Genomic DNA, 27,623 nt, shown 5'->3' on the forward strand with positions numbered 1-27,623 from the left:
AGTCCAAGCTGCCCTGCAGTCCGAGGGTACAACAGTGTCACCCCGTACTATCTGTCATCGTCTGAATGAGAAGGGACTGTATGGTAGGAGACCCAGGAAGACCCCACTTCTTACCCAGAGACATATAAAAGCCAAGCTGGAGTTTGCCAAAACTTACCTGAGAAAGCCAAAAACGTTCTGGAAGAATGTTCTCTGGTCAGATGAGACAAAAGTAGGAAAAGGCCTCAACATAGAGATTACAGGAAAAAAAGAGAGGCCTTCAAAGAAAAGAAGACGCCCCCTACAGTCAGACATGGCAGAGGTCCCTGATGTTTTGGGGTTGCTTTGCTGCCTCTGGCACTGGACTGCTTGACCGTGTGCATGGCATTATGAAGTCTGAAGACGACCAACACATTGTGCAGCATCATGTAGGGCCCAGTGTGAGAAAGCTGGGTCTTCCTCAGAGGTCAGGGCTCTTCCAGCAGGACAAGGACCCAAAACACACTTCAGGTCAGCACTAGAAAATGGTGGTGAGAGAAAGCCCTGGAGACTTGTAAAGTGGCAGCAATGAGTCCAGCCCTGAATCCCATAGAACACCTGTGGGGGAGGGGGAGAGATCTCCTGATGGCAGTTTGGAGAAGGCCCCCTTCACATCTCAGGGGGGACCTGGAGCAGTTTACCAAAGAAGAATGGTCTAAGATTCCAGCAGAGCCTTGTAAGAAACTCATTGCTGGTTAGCGGAAGCGGTTGTGCGCAGTTATTGTGTCTAAAGGTTGTGCTACCAAGTATTAGGCTGAGGGCGCCAATACTTCTGTCCGGACCAGTTTTGGAGTTTTGTGTAAAATGATCAATGATTTGACTTTTTTTTCATTCTCTTTTGTGTTTTTTCATTGCAAGCAAAATAAATGAAGATATTACCAAAGAGTTTGTGCTTGTAATCATTATCTGGAGGACACGAGGATTATCTGACAGAATTGCAGGGGTGAAGTTGTGTTTCCGCAACATGGGGAAGCAAATCTGTAAAAGCTTCAAATTTTGACACACAGTATTTTTTTTTTTTTTTCCAGTTTCCCACTTTTTACGGTTTTACGCCACTTTCCACAGAAGTGGGCGGACCTTCGCTATGGGGCGTGGCCTGCTTCCCCCAGAGGGATTTACTATCATTTGCACCAAAACTGGGTCTTAATTATAGGGAAAATGTATGACAGCTTGAATTTCTGGCACTAGATGTGCTCAGTACGTTACAAGGCTGAGGCTCTCCATAAATTTGGCACATGTTCTTCCAGCGCACGGGTGACTTAGACTTAGTAACTTCCGCCTTACAGTATAATTTTGGTATATTATCCTCAGTGCACCTCCATCAGAGAGGCGTCCAGATTCACCGAGACACGAGGCGGTCCTAGCGCTCAGAAGTAACCCTGCGATGGCTGTACAAACACAGAGATTCCTCGGTATTTCTCCAGGGGAACCTCACCATTGATTTCCACACAACTGCTTTCCTTGATAAACCTGGAGTAATCTCCGTCTTGCAGAAATGCGTGGTCTACGTTGATAAATCGCCCCTTTAATGCTGGTTTAATTAAAGGTTGTTTTACACTTATATCCATCCCCCCTCTACATCCAATCCAGACCCTGTAAACATAGGCAGTCTATCAATATCCTTAAAGGGATTGTACAGGATAAGAAAAACATGGCTAGAAATCTGTCCATAGGTTGTGACTGGTATTGTATTTCCACTCCTTTGAAGCAAATGAATGAAACTGCAATACCACATACAGCCTGTGGAGAGGTGTGGCACTTTTTTTTAGAAAAGCCACCATGTTTTTCTTATTTTGTATATACCCCCGGTATATCAGTGTGTGTAACACTCTCCCAAACAGCAAATTGTGGGGGGCTCAGGTGTGGTACCCCAATGTTCTTCAATTGATGACCTATCCCAAGAGTAGGTCATCCACTGATAAGCCTGGGAAACGCCTTTAGGCTTGGTTTACACTTGTCTCGGGATCTCCATTGTTTGGGTGTGTCCAGGGACCGGAACGATGGAGAGCCGGTCCGCTACAACAGCGATTACCCACGAACATGGACTATAATGGGATCCGCAGGTGTCTCTCGTTTTTACTGAAATCGTCAGAGAGAAAAGTCCTCTGTGCAGGATGTGAGCCTAGCCTAAAATAGGAACGCTATTCCTCCACCACCTCCTCATACACATGTACATATATCCCAATGGACAGAGGGGAACAAACCATCACCAGGCTCCAACGCACAAGGTTTATCTTCCATGATAACAATGACACTTGCATAGTTGGTTCTCCTTTCTTCCGAATTCTGCCATCAAGATAGAATCAAAACAACTCCATACACGTTAGGAGGTCCTTGCAACATTGCCAGGTTTGGCCAACGTCCATCTAACGTGTGTTGGCCTCTTAAGGCCTTGTCTAGATCACAATTACATTCTCCAGTGAGAGCTCCCCTATAACGAAAAATAAAACTGCATCCAAATTTTTGGTTGGAACAATGAACCCCTCGGTAGAATTTGAAGGACTCCATTTTTTTCTCCAATTTTCTTACCTATTAAAAATTTTGGTAAATTTTTGTCTCAATTTCAATTATATGTAATACTGGTGAAGCCAAATTGTTCCAAGGGAGAAGAGGTCATGCCAAATGGTGGCTTATCGTGATGATATTTGATCTGACGATATGACAAATCTACCAATAAATACGGATTTAAAAGAAAAAAAAATAAAACACTGCCCAAAAATAACTAAAGGATTACAGGTCTCCGGGGAACGACCTAGCGGCGTATTGTGTCGCAGTTTAGACAGCGATAGATACGAACCAGCTGTGTATTCATCTAAATTATGGTAGCCTATCTATCACAAGGGAGATTGCCAGACTGATGTGGCGGGCACTTCAACATAATGAGAAAAATCAGTTACACTGGAGGGCTGGGGTAAGGGCATGAAAGGGAATGAGGAAATCTGAGAAGAAGGATGTCAAAACATTTTGTGAATGATGTAAACACATGGCAGGTTTGCTTGAGAGGGAGGAGGTGGTGGGGTGGGGTGGTGGGGGGACAAAAAAACCCACAAAGTGCTCCTGAAAAGCTGGGGGGGCGTACATGCCCGGGTGAAGACATTGACATTAATGAACCTTATTTGAAATTCAAGGTAAAGTACTGTTACAAAGAGAACATTGTCGTTGTGCTAATGGGGAAGGGTCTGCCGGGACGGCACAGTGGAATCTAATCCCTAATACCAAGCCGAGCAGCTGCCGGGAGACTCGTCTAGTCAAATGGTTAACAGTCCGCTATGGCCGGATTTCTCTTTATCCTTGAAGGCAATAGAATAGATCTGGGTCTGTAGGACACTTGCACTGCACCTGGGATGGTCAAAAATGTTCTCAATATTTTGACTGCCCCTGAACGTTCATAATTCATGACCATCTGTGTTTTATCTCTGGAGAGTCTAGGAGGTCCAAGCAGGGTCACCATCTAATTTATTTTTAGCAATGTTGGAAAACCCTACAGAATTTTGTGATCATTTAAGATGGCCATACCATTTCAATAGTAAAGCTCATTCAACCGATATCTATCCCTCACGACTAAACACCTCTAGTGGTGGCTTATTGCTCCAATAGGCAAAAAGATCAAGCGTGGAAATTCAAAATGTCCGCTTCTTCTTCCCCTTGCATCGTCAGGAGAGTCAAGAAACCACCGTACACATTAGAAGATCGGTGCCTTTGGCAGACGTTAATCTAAATGTGTATGGCCACCTTTAGCTCAAAGACTTCTTTAAGATGACTACCACCCAAAATGGTCCTCTTCGACAATGTTTCATAATGTCCTTAAGCCACTGCCCTTACTCAAATATTACGTCAAAGTACACCTGTGGCCTAAATGATACACCATACTGACGTTAAATACATGAACAAGCATAGTACCGTCTAAGTAACTCCTAGAGATATGACGTATCCATGGGCCCACCGATTTGAGAACCATGGTTCTGGAGGAACCTTCTCAATGATATATGAGAACCAAAAATCTGTGATAAAAATTGTTACTCTAGATGAAAGCTGGTCTTCTCATAGAAGGGGTCTTTTGGAGGGGTTGAACCATATCTCCATGAAACTACATTTGACCATGGACCTTAGATAAACATCTACTGTTTTGGTCAGCGATTGGTTAAGTTCTTAACATGTATGATCATTCTGGCTTAAATACTAGACATATATATGGAGAGTAAAGAATTTTTGGGTTGGATTTTTAGGAATCAGATGTTCTCAGTCTTACTGACCATTCATACATGAACACTTGGCTCTTGAGGGCAACATAGACAGTCTGTATAGTCTTCCATGTTCATGACGGTGTAGCGCGAATGATCCAACCATGTCTGAGCACGATTGGTCACCTGATTTTTTTTAGTCTTGCTAGCCAACAATGAAGAATCACTGAAGTGAATAACGTAGCCAGTCTTTGTTGTGCTATGAATTTTAGATGAATGGGCTCATGAGAACATCATAGACAATACAGTCCTCTTTGCTTTTGGAGGTTTGGAGTAGAAACCCTACTCAAGTTGGATAGCATGGAGTAAGCACTGGATATTCCCCATTGGTTTTTAGAATTTTTTTTTTTTTTTTTATAAGGTTTTCTAATTTTTCTTCTGTGTGCCAAAAACCACTTGTCCTATACCCTATTAGGGGATTCTGAATTAAAGGCATTCCGGGGATTGTTAATTTACTTACCTGTCCTGGGTTCTGGTTGCTCTGGCCACGTCACATAGGCTCAGATCCGAAGCAGCCTTCAGTCTCTGGGGTCGTTCCTCTACCAATTTCAAATAATTAATTTTTTAGATTGGTGGAGAATGGGGCGCGACAGCTTAGGAGGCTGAAAGTCGCATTGGATCACATGACCCAGAGTTGTGATGTGGTCGTCCATCAGCTGCAATAATCCAGGACAAGTAAGTAAAGACTCCCTGGACAACCTCTTTAATATTGGGTTGCCCATTTAGTATCCTCATCTCTCGACCAGACTAAAGAGTGGTTACGGCAGCGTCTCTCGCTATGGAGGACCTGTCTTGTCCTGCATTATACTGATTGGAATGGACACAGTGTAATACTTAATTTCTCCTGTGGCGGTGCTGCAGGAAAAGTGAACACTTAGTGTCAGGTCTTCCCAAAGATTAGGTGATCACTGGGATTCCAGAAGATGGATATGTTATGATTAACCCATTATCAAGAGACACTGATAACCAGTAGGAATTGTTCAAAATGGAGAATTTTTTGAAAATTTTTTTTGGGGGGATTTTCAAAAATGTATGTTCTAATGGAACACCCCACAACTGGACAGGTAAAGTAATGTAGGCCCAATTGCAAAAATCACTAGGATCCTCCTGTCTAGATGTTGATCATACCATTAAACCCAACCATCTTGGGACAGGAGAGATGTGCAAGGTTGATAGGGCCAACATGACTCTTCTCCAGGGCCCCTAATGCCTACACTGGCAGCCAATCTACATCCTGGGTAACATAATACAGTGATGACTTGCAAAGTCACGGGAAAGCCATGTCTGTAGAGATGCTAATTCTTAAAGTGTGAGTCCGTAGCATAGCGCGTGAAAGCCGATACCCTGCAACAGTCGGCTTTTGGCACAGAAATGATGTGAATATGCAGTGGCAGGGGAGGCTCTCTGCGGGATAAATTCTTCAGAGGGATGTACTATAACATACAGGGCTGTTAATGGCAGAATGGTATAGTGCTGAGAGCCTCAGGCTGGAAGCAGACACAATACTCCAGGGCTCGCAACTATAACTCTTTTTAAAGGGACTCTTAGTTGTGGTTCATGAGATATGGCGTGCATTGCAGATCCCTTCCATAAATCAGGTAAAATACTTCTTTTGAAGACACGGTCTAGCAAAGTCTTGTTTTTCACGTTCCCATACAGTAAAAAGAAAAAAAAAAATCCAAAAAGATCTAATAATAATAATATAAAATCTCTCTACGTTCCGGTTCTAATCTCAGACGGATATGTCTACGGAGTCACTGTCATCAAAGTGATTAGACCAAGGTCATAGTCAATGTGTCCTGGTGATATATACTGAGGTGTACACCATTATAGTCCCACAGGTGTCGTTCCGGAAGCCATGGTTTCTCCATTATTGTGTGGGTTGAAGGAAACAAAGGAATTAATGAGCAGAATTACTTTAACTATTTCAGTGACTGCTGTGATTTTTCTTTCGCGCTCTCCTTATGACTCATGGCTAGAATCGTCTTGGAAGGAGGTAATAAAGAAGATATCTCAGCTACATGGGTTCTTGGGTCTCCAGACCAACTTTTGACCCAGTCCTAATAAGAGTGCAAGGTAGAGCGGATAACTTTATCCAAACTGGTACAACGAAACTACATTCGATTCCAAACTTTTCCAAAAATGATAAAAACAATAAGGGAAGAATATGCAAATCTGTCTCCCATGGTGTTAGTATAGGGAGACAGTGCCTCAGTCATGCAGCCCAATAGAGGGCGCTCCCTTTAACATCATGCCCGACCTTCCCATAGGCTTTTGCTGCAATGATGTGGGATTATTACCAAGTGACGATATCCCCTTAACCTGGTCTAGAAGCCTCTCACCTCTGCCAAGTTAGTCTTCTCTGCGCCGGGCTGAAGAGATCCAACAGATCAAAACAGCTGTCCTCGGCTGAGAGACTAACTTGGTAATAATCCCACATCATTGCAGCAAAGGCCTCTGGGAAGGTCGGGCATGATGTTAAAGGGAGCGCCCTCTATTGGGCTGCATGACTGAGGCACTGTCTCCCTATACTAACACCCTGGGAGACAGATTTGCATATTCTTCCCATGATCCCTCACAGTGGAGCGCCAATGGCTTAATAAGTCTCCATACACCTATATGGTGGTCTCTCCCTAAGGAGTGACAATATCCTCAAAAACAATATGGTCAACTATGTAGCATGGACTGTCCAAAGTGGGCAACCCCATTAATAGTTAGATTCATGTCATCTGAATACACCAATTTTGAAAGGACTGGCAATCATCTAAAGTCTTTAAGGGCCTCCTGGCTTTTCTTTAAGATATTGATAAAAAGAAGGATCGGGAAGAATTACAATATGTCCATGCATTTTGTCTTCAACAGGTACATGAACATGCTAAGGACTCCAAATTTCACTTTTTAGAGTCTTTGGAAAAGGAAAAAAGCAATTCAGTCAACTACATAACATGGATTGTCCAAAGTGGGCAACGCCTTTAAGAATGACCATGCTCATTCATGTCAAGTGACCACCCTAATTTTGACAGGACTGGCAACCATCTAATGTCTATAAGAGTCTCCTCTCTCAGATTTCAAGAAAAAGAAGAATCGGGTAGAAAAACAACAAACCCAACCGTTTTGTTCTCTTCAAGGTTAAGATACCACCAGATGAGTCTCCGAATTCTCTATGCTGGGGTTTGGGAGGAATAGCTGTAGGCCGAAAAATGGCAATGTAATGTATATAGTCAGCCATAGAAATGTAAAGGAGGAGTCCGAGAATAGGGAGGATGGATAGGGACATGGACCTTGCATGGTGGCACATGGAGTCCCTTAGAATCAACTGGCATATTCTTCTGGATGGTGTCTCCTTGGGGGACATTTCTAGTGAAGAATACCTCCACTGGACTAAGTTATGATACTTTTCTTGAGGATTCTCTATGAAACTTGGTTAGACTATGCTTACAAGAGGAATTTGAGGTGGTCTCATGCCCTGCCATCTGGACATGGTTGGATATTAGATGGTTGACCTGGCCAACATTCATCTGATGTCTATGGACACCTTAGGAGTCTTGGGTCATTGGTGAAATGCGTAGAACGGGCCAGGTATTGGACACACATTTAGCACTGAACGCCATAGACACAAGGATCTACCGCCCAATACTCATCCTGTATACACGGCTATGACTACTGCATATTTATCAAGGAGAATGAATAAAACTGCAATTAGCTTTTACATAAAGTAACACTCGATAAAATACCGCACTTGAGGTGAATTACATGGAAAATGGAAAAATTGAAGATGTCAAATCCACTACTTCAGTGTGGAGAGGATTTTATAAGTTTTAATAAGAATTGCTTCGGGTAGGAGCACTTTTAGAGCACTTGACTCTGTATGAAATCTATGGTTGTCTAATGGTGTTGGACCTGGGATGGAATAAAAGAATCTATGCTCGGTATGACAAGGGTTATACATATTTTCAAAATTGATGTCCAAATTATATCACAGGACATCAATTTTCGATCGGCTCGGGTCCTGCTGCAGATCATGCCAGCACAAGTAGCAATGCTCACTTGTACTTGCTGTAAGTAGTGCAGCCTGTGGCCTTTGGTGTTGCATGGGACAACCTCTGCAGAGTCATAACCATGACTATTAAAGCAGGGGAGCACTTTAGGCCAAACCATCACAGGGATACAGTTGATCTAAGGGGGTTCCGTCAAAAGGCCTATCTAGAATCGATTTTTAAAAGCCCTATAAACACTTTAAAGAGGACCATTCACCACCTCCACCTCCACCAACCCTTAGTATCATTCAACAGGCACCACTCCACTGATTCTGGCGCAGTTGGAATTTTTTCTCTAGTCCCTACCATTCCCGAGCAATCCTTTATGTTAGTTTCAGCACAATTAATAGCTCTACTGTCAGGTGGGCGGTCCTGGACTATGGCAGAGAGACCGGGACCGCCCACTTTACAACATAGAGTATAACAGTGCTGAAGCTAACAGCAGTGATTGCTCAGGAACGGTGGGGGCTAGAGAAAAAATTCCAACTGTGCCGGAATCAGTGGAGCTGTGCCCATAGAAGGATGCAAAGACTGGAGTTGGTGAAAGTGGTGAAGGGTCCTCTATGAAGAAGCTACATAAATTTCTCAGCTTTTAATTGTACTTGCAACACTTAATACCCATACAACACGTCACCAGAAGAAGTCTGTAGGACCTTATTGTACCTCTGCATGCCTCCAGAGTTTGCAGTTGTAACCAGGCCTTAAAGTCTTTCAGGACTCTAGGAGGTTCCTCCAACCTATATAAGAAGACCATAACTAATAACGATGGTTGGGAGTGACTGGTTACCAATTTTGCACCTGGACTCAAGAACTTCAAGGTAGTCTTATACAAGTATTGTCCTGTTTCTACTTAAGAATATCTACAATATGGTGCTACATGGAGGCACCATATGGTGGATCATGGATAGGGGAATTAAAGGGCTTGTCCCATAAACACAACTTATCCCCTATCCTCAGGAGAATGCTAAGTGTCTGATCACTGAGGTTGCCCGATCATGAGTTTGCACAACCCAAGTTCCCATCTGAACAGACCAAAAACCAAGTCCTTATCAGTCCCACAGTCCTTGAAAGGAGGGCAGAGTGTCTATTTGACCTTCTCATAATTGGTGGAATCCCGGACAATCATAGACTTATCCCCTTTCCTGTGATAATTTGTGATGGTGGGACAATCCTTTTAATGTCTTGGGCACACATGCGGCTATGTGCCGCCATATGGTACATCGAGTACAAAAACTCTCACCAAATCACAGAATCTATCACATACCTGAAAATTCTATATTTGGTCCAAAGTTCCCTATTCCTCTTTCTCGGACTCCTTCAGCATCAGTAGGCCCTGTAAGGAAGGAAAAGCAAAAATAAGATACTTTAGTGATCTTAAAGACTAAATCTAAACTAAAAGAACACATTTTCTTTTTGTGTATTTATCAACTATATTAAAGTCTACAGCAAATTTTTAACCATAAAAAAATCAAAATAAAATAAAACGAAAAATATAAAAATTTTATTGTAAAATAAAAAAAATAATAACAAAAAATTAAATAGAAAAATTAAAGTCTTAATAGAAAAAAAATGAAATAAAATAATGAATTTAATATTTTATGATTTTTTTTAGTTTTTTTTTATTATTTTCCAATTTTTTTTAGCTCGTGTGAATGTCAATTTTTTTTATCTATTGGATTGTGATGAAGTTATTGTTATATCATGTTAGAGGAAACATGGAGGGCATGAATGGGACTCCTAGTGCTCATTTCAAAGGGGGAGGGCAATTGTACAATACCAAGGCAAGAAATAAAAAAAAACAATTTCTATTCTTGTCTGTGCATTGTCATGGTAACGCACACTAGATTAGAGAGTAGTCATCCCAAGATCCTCACTTACGGTGCAATGGCACTTACACACACTCATGTATCCATAGATAATTATTCCGGGTTCCTTAGAACATTGCTGCCATGGAAACCCCTTTGGAATCTCACGTAACACAAGGAAACACTATTGTATCGGTAGTATTTGCACTATTACTACAATGGGGGGTTTGATAGGTACTGTAAGAGTCTGGTGTAAGATCATCATAACCAAGAAGCCAAGAATTTAAGTAACGTAAAGGAAGTCTATTGTGAGAACCCCATAGATAGATAGATAGATAGATAGATAGATAGATAGATAGATAGGAGATAGATAGATAGATAGATAGATAGATAGATAGATAGATAGTGTGAAGTGGAGAGAGGTATAGTGTGGGAGAACCGCTATTTTTCCCCAAGACTGTTGCAGTATACACAGGCGTTTAGCTTGTAGGTCCCGGACTGGAGTAAAGTTCGGGCCAGTCCTGCAGGGCAATCCATTCCAGGCTTGGAAACAGACCAGCAGAGCTCTGTAAGTAGCACAGGTGTGCTGGTTAGTGAGAGAGAGAGGAGAAAGACTGAAACACACACTCAACCGGTCTGGGAAAGCTCTGCCAAAAAGGACGCTGTTAAAGGGCCGGGTATGTGTACCCCTTGTTTGCTTGTGAACCTTGTTTGTTAGGTCAGCAGTAGGCTGACCCCCTGGTTAGTGAGGGAATAACTCATTTAGTAAGCCGCCGGAGAGGCGTAGGTCTTTATTTTCATTTGTTTGTTTTGACATGCTGAGCTGCTGAGCAGCACTACCTGTACCTTTAAGCTTGTCTGCTGCAATAAAGACTACTGTTGGGAAAGAAATCAGAGCTTCTGAATCTCCCCGTACATCACAATAGATAGATAGATAGATAGATAGATAGATAGATAGATAGATAGATAGATAGGGGTAACTATATCAGGCGGTGTTTACCCCTTGGTGTTGCCGAGATATCACTGTTTTTGGAAATTTGCAAATTTCCTAATACATAAAGTCATACCTATTACAGCATATAGAGTCCAGATATGTTCAAGACTAGAGATGGGCAAACCTCCCAAAATTGGTTCTGTTTTGGGTTCAGGTAGATCAGGTCCCTGATTCGGTCGAACAAGTCCAGTATTCAGTGAACAATTCTAATGCCTCTCCTCCTTTGTTATGGTATTTGTACGATGGCAATACTTTTTGTCATGTGCTCTGGCTCTTATAAGGCTATGACCGTCCATATCAATGTCTACATCCTTACTCAGTGTCAAAATGGCCCACCAGAGCACCAGGGGATCCTACGGATGGTCCAAGTCTTAACACAATAATGGTCCAGCAGAAGACACCCAACTTTGTTCTACAGTCTACTAAGTCATACTAAGGGTACTATGGTCTATTTCCTAGAATACCAGAATCTTTTTATCTGGTAGGCCCAAGGAACCTCACTCTGACACTGTCCTTACCGAACCGACTTCAATCTCAGTAGTAAGAATGTGGACATATAGATGGTTCTTGGGCCCACACAACTTACTGTTTTTTCATTCCTATGACACGGATATTTGTCATGATAAATAATGTATATGATCAACCATGTAATGACTACACTAGAACACTACACTGTCATCCACATCATTGTCTACCACTTTGTTCAGTGTTGAAATGGCCCACCACAGCACCAGAGGCCCAGGTCTTAAACCAATTATGGTCCAGCAAAAGAGATTCAACTATGAGGGGTACTATGGCCTATTTCCTAGAATCCCAGAATCGTTTTATCTGGTGTGCCCAAGGAACCTCACTCACTGTCCTTACTGAACCGATTTCAATATCAGTGGTAAGGATGTGGACTTTGATATAGATGGTTCTTGGGCCCACACAACTTACTGGTTATTCATCTCTATGACACAGATGTTTAACAAGGTGAATAATTTATATTATCAACCATGGAATGACTACACTACCATCCATATCAATGTCTACATCCTTACTCAGTATCAAAATGGCCCACCAGAGCACTAGAGGATCCCCGGTGGGCCCAGGTCTTAACACAATCATGGTCCAGCAAAAGAGATCTAACTTTGAAGGGTACTATGGTCTATTTCCTAGAATACAAGAATCTTTTTATCTGGTGGGCTCAAGGAACCTCAACCTGACACTGACCTTACTAACTTCAATATCAGTAGTAGGATGTGGACATTGGTGGACGTTGATATAGATGGGTCTTGGGCCCATACAACTTCCTAGTTCTTCATTCCCATGATATGGATGTTGTCAGGATGAATAATTTATATGATCAACCATGTAATGACTACACTACCATCCACAACAATGTCTAGATCTTTAGTGTCAAAATGGCCCACCAGATCACCAGAAGATCCTCTGAATGGCCCAAGTTATAACACAATAATGGTCCAGCAGAAGACACCCAACTTCGAAGGGTACTCAAAGAATCCCAGAATGTTTTAATCTGGTGGGACCAAGGAACCTCAACTTGACTGTCCTCATCGACTTCAATATCAGTAGTAAGGATGGACATTGATATAGACGGATCTTGGGCCCACACAACTTAATAGCTATTCATTCCCATGACATGGATGTTTGTCAGGGTGAATAATTTATGTGATCAACCACATAATGACTACACTACCATCCACATCAATGTGTGCATCCTTACTCAGTGTCAAAATGGTCCACCAGAGCACCGGAGGATCCTCCAGGTTGGCCCAGGTTTTAACACAATAATGGTCCAGCAGAAGATCCCCAACTTCGAAGGCTATTATGGTCTATTTACTAGAATCCCAGAATCTTTTAATCTGGTGCACCCAAGGAACCTCAACCTGATACCGTCCTTACCGACTTCAATATCAGTAGTAAGGATGTGGACATTGATGTAGAGGGCTCTTGGGCCCACACAACTTCCTAATTCTTCATTCCCATGACATGGATGTTGTCAGGATGAATAATTTAGATGATCAACCACGTAATGACTACACTACCATCCACAACAATGTGTAGATTCTTAGTGTCAAAATGGTCCACCAGAGCACCAGAAGATCCTCTGAATGGCCCAAGTCATAACACAATAATGGTCCAGCAGAAGACACCCAACTTTGAATAGTACTGTGGTCTATTTCCTAGAATCCCAGAATGTTTTAATCTGGTGGGACCAAGGAACCTCAACCTGACTGTCCTCAACGACTTCAGTATCAGTAGTAAGGATGGACATTGATATAGACGGTTCTTGGGCCCACACAACTTACTGGTTATTCATCTCTATGACACATATGTTTGACAAGGTGAATAATTTATATTATCAACCATGTAATGACTACACTACCATCCACATCAATGTCTACATCCTTACTCAGTATCAAAATGGCCCACCAGAGCACTAGAGGATCCCCGGAGGGCCCAGGTCTTAACACAATAATGGTCCAGCAAAAGAGATCCAACTTTGAAGGGTACTATGGTCTGTTTCCTAGAATACAAGAATCTTTTTAGCTGGTGGGCCCAAGGAGCCTCAACCTGACACTGACCTTACTATCTTCAATATCAGTAGTAGGATGTGGACATTGGTGGACATTGATATAGATGGGTCTTGGGCCCATACAACTTTCTAGTTCTTCATTCCCATGACATGGATGTTGTCAGGATGAATAATTTATATGATCAACCACATAATGACTACACTATCATCCACAACAATTTGTAGATCCTTAGTGTCAAAATGGCCCACCAGAGCACCAGAAGATCCTCTGAATGGCCCAAGTCATAACACAATAATGGTCCAGCAGAAGACACCCAACTTTGAATAGTACTGTGGTCTATTTCCTAGAATCCCAGAATGTTTTAATCTGGTGGGACCAAGGAACCTCAACCTGACTGTCCTCAACGACTTCAATATCAGTAGTAAGGATGGACATTGATATAGACGGTTCTTGGGCCCACACAACTTACTGGTTATTCATCTCTATGACACAGATGTTTGACAAGGTGAATAATTTATATTATCAACCATGTAATGACTACACTACCATCCACATCAATGTCTACATCCTTACTCAGTATCAAAATGGCCCACCAGAGCACTAGAGGATCCCCGGAGGGCCCAGGTCTTAACACAATAATGGTCCAGCAAAAGAGATCCAACTTTGAAGGGTACTATGGTCTGTTTCCTAGAATACAAGAATCTTTTTATCTGGTGGGCCCAAGGAGCCTCAACCTGACACTGACCTTACTATCTTCAATATCAGTAGTAGGATGTGGACATTGGTGGACATTGATATAGATGGGTCTTGGGCCCATACAACTTTCTAGTTCTTCATTCCCATGACATGGATGTTGTCAGGATGAATAATTTATATGATCAACCACGTAATGACTACACTATCATCCACAACAATTTGTAGATCCTTAGTGTCAAAATGGCCCACCAGAGCACCAGAAGATCCTCTGAATGGCCCAAGTCATAACACAATAATGGTCCAGCAGAAGACACCCAACTTTGAATAGTACTGTGGTCTATTTCCTAGAATCCCAGAATGTTTTAATCTGGTGGGACCAAGGAACCTCAACCTGACTGTCCTCAACGACTTCAATATCAGTAGTAAGGATGGACATTGATATAGACGGTTCTTGGGCCCACACAACTTACTGGTTATTCATCTTTATGACACAGATGTTTGACAAGGTGAATAATTTATATTATCAACCATGTAATGACTACACTACCATCCACATCAATGTCTACATCCTTACTCAGTATCAAAATGGCCCACCAGAGCACTAGAGGATCCCCGGAGGGCCCAGGTCTTAACACAATAATGGTCCAGCAAAAGAGATCCAAATTTGAAGGGTACTATGGTCTGTTTCCTAGAATACAAGAATCTTTTTATCTGGTGGGCCCAAGGAACCTCAACCTGACATTGACCTTACTAACTTCAATATCAGTATTGGGATGTGGACATTGGTGGACATTGATATAGATGGGTCTTGGGCCCATACAACTTCCTAGTTCTTCATTCCCATGACATGGATGTTTGTCAGGGTGAATAATTTATGTGATCAACCACGTAATGACTACACTACCATCCACATCAATGTGTACATCCTTAGTGTCAAAATGGTCCACTAGAGCATCGGAGGATCCTCCAGGTGGCCAAGGTCTTAACACAATAATGGTCCAGCAGAAGACGCCCAACTTCGAAGGCTATTATGGTCTATTTCCTAGAATCCCAAGTCCAAGGAACCTCCACCGGACACCGTCCTTACCGACTTCAATATCAGTAGTAAGGATGTGGACATTGATATAGACGGTTCTTGGGCCCACACAACTTCCTAATTCTTCATTCCCATTCCCATGACATGGATGTTGTCAGGATGAATAATTTAGATGATCAATCACGTCATGACTACAAATAAAATATAAATAAAATCAAATCTAAAAAAAAAAAATAATAATTCAAAAACATTAGTCTCGGTCAGGCCTCCATGCCTAAAACCCAAAGCATCTTCTCGGACTTTCTTAGTCGCAGCAATCACGAATGTGACACTTAACAATCCGCTCGCTTATGTCGGCGGCGGCAGATTACAGTTATCAGAAATTAGCTCAGCCAAATATTTTTTTTTAAGAAAGACAAGTAGCAGTCAATCCTGCATTGTGTAGATAATTGATCATTATACTTGTATTACTCCGGGCCAGAAGACTGATCTCATAATTAACTGGGACTCGGCTCCTAATTAGGATATTTGTTATTCATGTTTGGCAGTCGGAATCAAGTGCCTGGAAATTAGCATAATGCTTTTACCTAAAAAAAATTTAAAAAAAATTTCAAAAACAAATTAAAAAAATTAAACAGTAATAAAAAAAAATTCCTTGCAGTAGGGCAAGTCCTAATGAGGAAGGAATCTGCTCTTGATTTGCAGATTTTTTTTTTTTTTTGTAAACTTAGCTGATGAGAAACAGACTTGTTATTATTGACCTTACACAGTTGTCATTAGACGATCGACTGCGTTGGTGACCTGCGGGCACAATCCCTTCACGCGTTACGAGTTTTGGCGTATTTACGTGGTTTTCATTTTCTCTGGAAATAGAAAAATTGATCCGGAAAGGTAAAGTCGATTTAGTTTATTTAAAATAATGACGTGATATTGGAGATTTTAAGAGATTGAGATTGGAAAATTTAAAAAAATTTCAAAAATTCTAAAAATGTATCAATAAAATTTAAAGATCGGGAAAGAAAATTTTGGATTGTGTTAAAAATTCTGTTCTGAAGTCTCTGTGTCTGTTCCTGGAATGCTGAAGAAGAGGGTGATATTAAAGGGGGTGTCCAGGAGGAGCCACAGGGTAGGTCATCAGTATCCGATTGGTCGGGATGGGCACCCGATCCCTGAACCGATCGGCTGATGCAGCTACCGCAACCCGTATATAAGGTATTTATCTGGAAGTGAATGGGAGCCGGCTGCAGTTCCAGGTGCCACCACTACAGTGTACAAAGCTCCGTACACTGTATACAACTTCCGTTTTCCAGGAGACACCGGAGCAGCGGGGTCCGGTGATTATGTTTTGAGATTTTTCTCACATACAAAAAATGGATAACCCCTTTAAGCATAGTTAGGCCCTATGGCTATCTATGTCAGTCTATACTGTTGTTTTGACATTCTGTTCATGAACTAAAAGAATCAGAATGAATACTGTATATTATAAAGACCTGAAACTGCACATTCAGATTTAAAAGAAAATATAAAAATAGAATTTTAATTGTAATAAATAGGGTTGAGCAATCGGGATCGGAAAAGATCTGATCGGCGATCGAGCAAAAATGATCAGAAATCGGATTTTAAAATCGATCCTGAAATCTCAAGATCGGCTCAACCCTAGTAATAAATTTTAACAAATGTTAACAAATTTTTTATTAAAAATGTGACTCGCCCCCGTGCCCATGACAGCCTATATACACTACTATACCGCATGATGGAAAACACTGAGTAGAACATTAACAAGTTCATTCCCAGAGAGGCTGTTTCAGTGTGAAAAGGCTTCACGGGGTTAAATTTAGACTCTGACCTTTGACCGCTTAGGGGTTAAGGTCACCTGTCAAGGATACATCAAAGCCCCCGAGTGTACAAACATTGCTAATGCTGACACTTATGTCTATGAGATGAGATTCGGCTTCACAATTATGTAGAGTGCACCAAAAATTCTACCTTTAGGACCAAGACTCGTATTTCCGCGGCTCCCACGTAAGCCCCCTGACTATAAGGGGTCCATCCGGTGTCCATTTTTTTTCTCCCTGATATTACTGGATAAAAAAGTGGGGCTTGTAGGATTTCAGACAGACTCCGACACAGATGTGAATGTAGTGTTATGGTGCAATACAATACTCAAATAACTGTGCCATTCTACCGCCATATAAATAAATAGCAGTGTTATACAGTATAGTGTTACTCTACAGCAACAGTATATAAATAATAGAATCATGTAGTGCCGATATGATACACAGAAGTACCACGTCATGTCAACATAAATAATAGTGTCATATGGTATCTCTATATAAATAATAGCTTTATATCTATCTATCTTCTATCTATCTATCTATCTATCTATCTATCTATCTTTCTATCTATCTATCTATCTATCTTCTATCTATCTATCTATCTATCTATCTATCTATCTATCTTCTATCTATCTATCTATCTATCTATCTATCTATCTTCTATCTATCTTCTATCTATCTATCTATCTATCTATCTTCTATCTATTTATCTATCTATCTATCTATCTATCTATCTATCTCCTATCTATCTATCTATCTATCTATCTATCTATCTATCTTCTATCTATCTATCTATCTATCTATCTTTCTATCTATCTATCTATCTATCTATCTATCTATCTCCTATCTATCTATCATCTATCTATCTATCTATCTATCTATCTATCTATCTATCTATCTATCACCTATCTATCTATCTATCATCTATCTATCTATCTATCTATCTATCTCCTATCTATCTATCTATCTATCTATCTCCTATCTATCTATCTATCTATCTATCTATCTATCTATCTATCTCCTATCTATCTATCTATCTATCTATCTATCTCCTATCTATCTATCTATCTATCTATCTATCTATCTTCTATCTATCTATCTATCTATCTATCTATCTTCTATCTATCTATCTATCTATCTATCTATCTATCTATCTATCTATCTTCTATCTATCTTCTATCTATCTATCTATCTATCTATCTATCTATCTATCTCCTATCTATCTATCTATCTATCTATCTTCTATCTATTTATCTATCTATCTATTTATCTATCTATCTATCTATCTATCTCCTATCTATCTATCTATCTATCTATCTTCTATCTATCTATCTATCTATCTATCTATCTATCTTTCTATCTATCTATCTATCTATCTATCTATCTATCTATCTCCTATCTATCTATCATCTATCTATCTATCTTTCTATCTATCTATCTATCTATCTATCTATCTATCTATCTATCTATCACCTATCTATCTATCTATCTATCATCTATCTATCTATCTATCTATCTATCTATCTATCTATCTATCTCCTATCTATCTATCTATCTATCTATCTATCTATCTCCTATCTATCTATCTATCTATCTATCTATCTATCTATCTATCTCCTATCTATCTATCTATCTATCTATCTATCTCCTATCTATCTATCTATCTATCTATCTATCTATCTATCTATCTATCTATCTATCTATCTCCTATCTATCTATCTATTGGTTTTGGCTGATACTATATAGTAATAACATTGTGCCATCATGTAATGGCGTCCAGTATTATAGGACTAGTGTGACCCCGGCCCAGCCCTCCTGTAATGTGCTGGCTGCACAGCTCGGAGCTGATTTACTATGTATTCCATATAGGACTTCACAGGGAAGGGAATTTAATCTTTTTAACACCATTTAAAAGAAAAAAAAAGCCTTTACAATGTTTTATAGCAATTGAGCAAATGAAAACCATTTTAGATGTGCTGACGGCAGCAACTTGACTGCGATTCTCTGTGTTCTGCAATGATCTGTGCACGATTGTGTGTCCGGATATTTAACCCTATGTAAACCGAAACAACTGGATACAATAGGGATTTGTGTGGAACAATCAATAGGATCTCTGCCTATGGTTTGTAACTTTCCTCAGGCTGTCAGGACATGCTGGGAGTTGTAGTGTCACAACAGCAGGAGGGTCGCAGTATATAGACCACTGCTATAGGCCGTCACTCTACTAGTTTTTATACATGGAGGGCGAGTAATTTGGCTCATTGGGGTAAAGAGTAGGTTCCCATAAAGGTTGCATACATCTAAGGCTCTCTTCACATTGCATTGGAGAATCTGATGGAGATTCCATTAAAGGAGCTTTATAGGCTAAATTGTTGAGATCGGCAGGGGTCCAAACACCAGGTCCCTGACCGAACAGCTGTTTGAAGAGGCTGCAGCATTACGGTGAGCACAGCACCACACAATGTGTAGTGGTTGTGCCTGGTATCACAGATCAACCCATTCACTTGAATGGGACTGAGCTAAGATCAGGCCATGGGAACAATTTCCCTCTAGAAATAACGGGACATACTCGATTATAGTCAGTAGGGTCTACTGGGTGCTGTTGGTATCCAATATTTCAGGGATCCCACGCTGACATTATTTCCAGTGTGAAAGCTCATTGATTTCAAAAAGTACCATGTAATACCTCATTTTCCCTGTGGAGGCACTGTTGGGAAATTACATACATGCAGGATCCAATCTGATCATAGATTACAGGGATTCTACCATTAAAATTGAATTTTTTTGTCCCTAACATGTAGGAATAGCCTTAAGAGCGGCTATTCATCTCCTACCTTTAGATGTCTTCTCTGCGTCGCCGTTCCGTAGAAATCCCGGTTTTCACCGGTATGGGGAGTGTCCGCAATGCTGCGAGAGGACTCTCCAGTGCTGCCTCCATCTTCTTCAGGAACGGGTCTTCTTTGTGTCTTCTTCGGTGGGTTGACTTCAAGCTTCTAGGCCTCAGGAAGCCGACTGCACATGCCTGCCAGCCACAAGAAAATGGCCACTTACAATACTGTGCAAGCAGCCATTTTCCTGTGGCCGGCGGGCATGCCCAGTCAGCGTAGCCCGAGGCCTGAGGCCTAGAAGTTTCAAGCCACCGCCGGAAGAAGACGCGTGAAGAGGACGTTCCTGAAGAAGATGGAGGCGGCGCTGGAGAGTTCTCTCGCAGCATTGGGGACTCCCCCAGTGCTGTGTGAGCGCTGAGGACCGCCCCCAGTGCTGTGAGAGAACTCACGAGAGAATTTGCATACCGTCGAAAACCGGGATTTCTACAGAACGGCGGCACGGAGAAGACATCTAAAGGTAGGAGACGAACAGCCTTTCTTTAGGCTATTCCTACATGTTAGGGACAAAAAAAAAATCGATTTTAATGGTAGAATCTCTTTAATCTAATCAATTTTATTTCCAAAATTTCCGTTTGTATAGAGTAAATGTCAACTTTCTTAAAAGGGGACTTCTCGGAGAATGGGGGCCCCTAAAGTCCCCCTGAATGTTTCAGGTGAATGGAGCTCTGGTGCAGGTGATTGGGGTCCCCCTATTTTGTGGATAATTGTTAATGGTGGTTCGACCCCTGGAATTTAATGTCAGAGTTATGGGGCAACCCGTCCAATGGTGGTGCTTAGGTTAATGCCGCCTAAACCATGTACATCGGTCACTTTGCCATTCTACAGCTCAGTCCCATTCAAGTGAAAGGAGTCCATCTGCAATACCAGGAACAGCCACTAGACAATGTACGGCGCTGCAGCTGGTAAACAATGAAGAGACTTCTGGGACTTGGAAAAAAGCTTGAGCTGCTAATGTGTTCAGCTCACCGAGAATTGTCTAGACCAAGTAACACTGTGCCAAACTCTCAGCCGTGAGAAGTATTAGTCTATGTTCACATGCAGCAGACGGCCCACTTCTCTGAATGGGGTTTGCAGAAATCCTTGTGCTGGCTGCCAAAATAAAACCCGATTCCAAGGCAAAGATTTCTGCGACCAATCTGCCGTAGGTGAATATACTCAATCGCAATGGAATAGCTGCAGTCCTACTGACAACTAGAGAAGGCCCTTTAGTCTAGGAGTGTTGTCAGATGACAGACTCAGCTCTGCTACATCTGCGTTGTGGGATCGCTTCCACTTATAAAGGGATCGAATCCAAGGATAACATTATGTTAGGAAATAGCAGCAGTGCTGATAGGTGAAGAGGTAAGTATCTTTATCTTGGCCCCAGACGTAGCATTCCTCCGCTATACTCAGTGGGCACGTCTGGCCGCTCTCCATATTCGGGGTGTGACGCAGCTGTATAATTGTTCCCTTTTACACCACAGACCTCCATATAATGCACCGGCACAGACATACAATATAGAGATGTGTTTACTAAAAGAGACATCTCAAAAGTGGTGACCGATCCTGTTACAAGACGACCTTTGACTACTTACTAGGGTTGAGTGATCGGAATCGGGAAAGATCGGATTCCGATCGGCAATCGTGCAAATTTCACGATCGGGATCGGCTGGAAAATGATCGGAAATCGGATTTTGAAATCTCGAGATCGGCTCAACCCTAAAAGTTACTTTTCCCATAGAGTAGCATTGACTAGGGGTGAGCGATCGGTATCAAGAAAGATCGGGATTCCGATTGGTGATGGAGCAAATTTCACGAACGCGATCGGGATCGGCTGGAAAATGATCGGAAATCGGATTTTAAAATCGATCCTGAAATCTCAACATTGACTCAACACTACTACTTACGCCAATCTCTTGATGCCAACACAGTTGGAATATGTCCTCTAGCCCCCACCGTTCCTGAGTAGGGTTGAGCCGATCTTGAGATTTCAGGATCGGTTTTAAAATCCGCAAATCCCCATCGTGATCGTGGAACTTGCTCGATCGCCGATCGGAATCCGATCTTTTCCGATCCCGATCGCTCAACCCTAGTCAATGCTTCTCTATGGGAAAAGTCACTTTTAGGGTTGAGCCGATCTCGAGATTTCAAAATCCGATTTCCGATTATTTTCCAGCCGACCCCGATCGAGCAAATTTCACGATCGCGATCTGATCTTTTCCAATCCCGATCGCTCAACCCTATTCCTGAGTAATGTTGTTAGTTAGGCTAATTAGGCTCTGTATGGTCAAGTGGGCAGTCTTGACTGATGCAGACTGCCCAGAACCACCCATCTGACTCTAGGTAGCCTAATTACCATATTGGATGATGAAATTAACAACACTTATTACTCAGGACTGGTGGGGGCGAGAGAAAAAATTCCAGCTGAGTTGGAATAAGTAGTTCGCCATCTATTTAAGGGTGCAAAGTAGGGTTGAGCGATCGGGATTGGAAAAGATTGGATCCCGATCGGCGATCGAGCAAATTTCACGATCTGGAAAATGAAATTTTAAGATCGGCTCAACCCTAAAAGTGACTTTTCCCATAGAGAAGCATTGACTAGAGTTGAGTGATCGGGATTGGAAAAGATCGGATTCCGATCGGCAATCGAGCAAATTTCACGATCGGGATCGGCTGGAAAATGATCGGAAATCGGATTTTAAAATCGATCCTGAAATCTCAAGATCGGCTCAACCCTAGTGCAAAGAGTTGGAGTTGTTGGAGGTGATGAAAGGTTCCCTTGACTTAACCAAATATAAAGCTATGGGGTACGGTTCCTAGTGCAGGGCCGTGAGTTACCTATGGCTCTGGGCCATTGGGCAAGTTTTTGGGCAGCCCTTGATCAGCTACAGCCATAACTTAATTTTAATTTTAGTTTATTATAATAGAAAGGTTGCAGGAAATGAGGCCTACTGAGCGAATCTCAGGGATTTCCTTGAGTAGTCTGCCCGGTGGAGGAGATAGGATTTTACAAGGGGCAGGCCGATCCCCTCCTTATGAGACACCGATACTCTTTAAGTTCAAAGCTAATAAGTAAAACAGCTGTTACTACACCGGGTCACATCCAAGTCCAGAGACAAGTGGAATTACGGCCCAAGGAGGAGGCAGCCCTGGAATGTTTATGGGTGTGTTCCTTGAAGGAGATGAAAAATGAGGGCGTATAGTCTATACCATGAGAACTCCGGCCAGACCCCAATGACTCGGATCTGCTTCGTAAAAATATTAGCCTTCCTTATGTTCTGTCAGAATAAAGTATTTTCTCATTCGTCTTATGGGCGGCCAAAAAGATCTGGACTTTCCTTAAGGTATTTTTAAGCTACATGCCATTGCCTAGCTGGCGTCTGTCTGCGGAGGGACATCTGTGGGGGCAATGGCGGCTGCCAACAAATTCTTTGGAAGTTACAATCTGTTGACTGTCCGTAAGAAAAGTGAGAGTATGCTATATAAACATGTCTGGTCCTGGTCCGCAACGTCGTAATAACCATGGGGATAGGAGCGCGACAACGGGTAGCACATTTCTACATTGTGGACATTATAGGAAAACTTTCCAGGAGTGTTTTTGAATAAATATTGATTTATTTTATATTTATTTTTATTTTATTTTCTATGGCTGCTTTCCAAATTTGGATTGGTCTCCTTGCAAACAGACAGCGGTCTGTTTCACATGTTGTCAGACGTATGACCCTAAAGGGGTATTACCAGTGGCGTAACTACCGCCATAGCAGCGGAGGCAGCTGCCACAGGGCCCGGGACATTTGGGACCCGGTGACAGCCGCTACCGCTGCTATCATTATACTCAGGGGTCTTTTAATGATTGGTGGACCGGGAGAGGTAAGAAACATAAAAATTACTGTTACTTACCTCTCCACGATCCTGCCAGGCCTCCTTCCTGACGTCCTTTCTGACGTCTCTGACGTCACATGAACCCGGCCTGCGTCCCGGGTCATGTGACGTCCGACGTCATTGAACAAGGACAGCAGCAGAGAAGACAGTGTAGGAGCCGGGGGACAGGTAAGAAACAGTAATTTTTTATGTTTTTATTCCCCCGGGTCTCCGATTATTATACTCTGGGGTCTGAAAAGACCCCAGAGTATAATAATTGTTTATGGGTGTCCACAGAGGGACATAATACTGTGTGCAGGGGCCACTATGGGGGATCATACTGTGTGCAGGGGCCACTATGGGGGATAATACTGTGTGCAGGGGCCACTATAGGGCATAATACTGTGTGCAGGGGCCACTATAGGGCATAATACTGTGTGCAGGGGCCACTATGGGGGATAATACTGTGTGCAGGGGCCACTATGGGGCATAATACTGTGTGTAGGGGCCACTATAGGGCATAATACTGTGTGCAGGGGCCACTATAGGGCATAATACTGTGTGCAGGGGCCACTATGGGGGATAATACTGTGTGCAGGGGCCACTATGGGGCATAATACTGTGTGCAGGGGCCACTATGGGGGATAATACTGTTTGTAGGGGCCACTATGGGGCATAATACTGTGTGCAGGGGCCACTATGGGGGATAATACTGTGTGCAGGGGCCACTATGGGGGATAATACTGTTTGCAGAGGCCACTATGGGGGATAATACTGTGTGCAGGGGCCACTATGGGGGATAATACTGTGTGCAGGGCCCACTATGGGGCATAATACTGTGTTAAGGGGCCACTATGGGGCATAATAGAATGTGCAGAAATGCGTAGGAGGGGGTCGGTCGAGGTCTTTGGCATCAGTGTCGGTTGGGGGGGGGCCATGTCAAAAGGTCGCCACGGGGCCCCGCCATTCCTAGTTACGCCACTGGGTATTACCAGTTAGAGCCGTTTTCTTGGCTACAAATATCGATGACCCATTCTAAGAATAGGTCATCACTATCGGGGTGGTGGGGGTCCCACATCGATCAGCTGTTCTCGGCCAATGATACAAAGAGCAGATAGACAAGGTTACTGCAGATCAGCTGACATTTACTTGCATTGGAGTTAAGCTGCAGTGCCTTGGTTCCACCACCACACAGTGAATGGCGCTGTCTGCTTCCAGTCTGAGAACAGGTGGAGGTACCAGACTTTAGACCCCCACCAAGCTGATATTGATGACCTATTCTAAGGATAGTATGTTTATCCCAAAAAATTACTTTAAAGGGGTTGTGCCACAAACAGTATTTCTCCATTGCATAGGGCATGTCCATTACTTTCTCCATTTTGTTTCATGGGTGTTACGAAACAGCTGCGCTCTATTCATTTTGTGCCTGGACTTGGCAGATGATGCTACCCAGCAAGATGTGTCTCCTCGGTGTACTCCTGTTTTCGCCAAAGGTGTCAGAGGTGGGACTTGCACCGATCAGCTATCCTTTATGGCATATCCACAGGGTATGAGATGGCAATACCCCTCCGACTATATGACTGTGTATCGGGAAATATGGAGCGGTCTCTGGGAGGATAAATGAACCCTGACAACCAACACTCTGGGAACGGTGCAAATACAGTGCACCTAAAGGGATTCCTCTTCTTAAATACCAAAACGAGCAAATCGGGGGTCAACAATAGTGAGCAACACTTTATGGTGTCCTATAATGTGGTTCTCAATTTTTTTAACAGTGAACCACACGAGTTGCAATCAGAAGGAAAAAATACCTGCAGACAGCAAACGTTACAAGGGGGAGACATATAAATAGAAACTTCCAAGAGTGGGCGGAAAAAGGGATTTGACCCCTACACCATTTCATAAATTTAAGCACTAAATCCGCACAGAAAATCTACCCCATCACGTCTCAGACATTGTAAAACCTGTAGTTTAATAGTTACAGAGTGCTGTGAGTACTGTGTGTCAGGAACTCGGTGTATTCATGAGAAACACATTCCCCTGATTGACAGCTTACTCCCTATTCCTGCCCATAGGGAGAAGGTTGTCAATCAGTGTTATTATACTTCTAGTGATGCCCCCAAGCTAGGGGTTGGAGTCTAGGCTGCCTGCTCGTGACCGAGGTTGCAGTATAGTTATTTGGGTTGCAGCAGCCAAAGGGTTAAAAAAGGGACCAGTCATGAGGATTTTCATGCTGGGTAGGATAATGTCAGCCGCGTGGCAGCCTGTCTCTTATATTTGGGCTATGCTTGTAGCTAATTACATTGTCTAATATTCCCCTTGGTATTCAGGGCACTTGTGTCACCCAATTAGATCCTCCGTGGAAGACACAACGCGACGTTCACATTTCATCCGACAAATCCTACTAGGAAATGACAGCCAACAATACGGTCATTATTAACATGTCTGCTCCTGGGCTGTGGAGCTCGTATCCGCCCTCGCTATTGTTTCATCCCCTTATAAAGTCTCTTTTAACCGGTGGTCTCCAGCTGACGCAAAACTACAACTCCCAGCATACACTGCAGGTTCCCGGGGCATGCTGAGAGTTGTAGTGTGTAGTCGGAGACCCTTCATTCTGTTCCTGGAAAAATGTAACTGATAACCTATAGGACTGATGGTGTATTACACAATGGTGGTGTCACCCAGCTTTTCTAGAACCAGAAATCAGGATAAACATCCATGTTTGGTACATTCCCCTATGAACTGGACCTCCAGCAATGGAGGGCAGGGGTCTTCAAGTGCCCTATATTAATTAATTGGCGGTACGCATATTCGGCTACGAACCCATTCACTTCTATGGGACTTCCAAAACAGCAGTGTCCACCAGTCCCATGTACGTGAAAGAAGTGGTGGCCGAGCATGTGACCGCCACTTGGTTCTCTCAGAAACAGATAAGGCTAAAGAGTCACCCAACTTTCCCTTTTTATTAGAAAATCCATTAAAAGTAAGTGGATCACAGGGTATCTTGGGCCTGGTACCACCACCGATCAGCTGTGGCCTGCAGGAGAGCTTGGCAGCAAGTGTTCGGTTTTACTACAGCTCCTCCGCAGGTGGTATGAAGAATTACAGCGGAATAGGCTGTGGGGTCCTCCAAAGACAGTGAGACTCCTACTCGTAGATAAGAATTCTGCTTTACTAATCTAGACCAGACAGCCTCTTTAAGAAGAAGGGAATGTCTAAGAATCCTTTCCAATATCCTGGATCTGCTAAAGCACTCATCTCAGATTACGTAAAGGAAAACTCTTCCTTATTATCTCCTCATTTACTCCCAATGCAAAACAGAGGCTCGGAGAACCCGTCGTAAGTAGAGTAATTAAAGACACTCAAGTGATTATGCTCAAATAGACATAAAACAAACCGTCCAATTTTAGCAATTACGCTTAAAACAAAGACTTAATTCTGTAATATACGTAATGGTTTCCAGTATGGAGATGTATGGAGCAATCCGAGACGTGGCTGCAAGACTTACTATGGGGATGTGAGCAGTGTAGACGGTGGTATTGTCAGGCTGGCAGAGGCGGGAGATCTGCACCTCTAAAACATCTAGCAATTGGGACATGTATGTCAGTATATAACGTAGGGGTCAATGTCGTAGTGATTATAGCGGTAGTATATGGAGCCATGTACAGGACATATTGGATGTATGCAAAGCTC

General features: G+C 42.5%; 1 protein-coding gene across 4 annotated transcripts in view; it reads right to left on the reverse strand.

The window, feature by feature from the left end:
* The window catches only part of FAT3 (FAT atypical cadherin 3), a 502,317-nt gene that overhangs the window by 394,368 nt on the left and 80,326 nt on the right, over positions 1–27,623 (reverse strand). For all 4 annotated transcript variants that reach the window (XM_075266169.1, XM_075266167.1, XM_075266168.1 and 1 more), the window contains exon 2: positions 9,561–9,629. The gene's annotated coding sequence lies outside the window, so the exon portion shown is untranslated. The remainder of the gene's footprint in view (positions 1–9,560; positions 9,630–27,623) is intronic.

The sequence above is a fragment of the Leptodactylus fuscus genome, chromosome 2, assembly GCF_031893055.1.
Source record: "Leptodactylus fuscus isolate aLepFus1 chromosome 2, aLepFus1.hap2, whole genome shotgun sequence".
NCBI lineage: Eukaryota > Metazoa > Chordata > Amphibia > Anura > Leptodactylidae > Leptodactylus > Leptodactylus fuscus.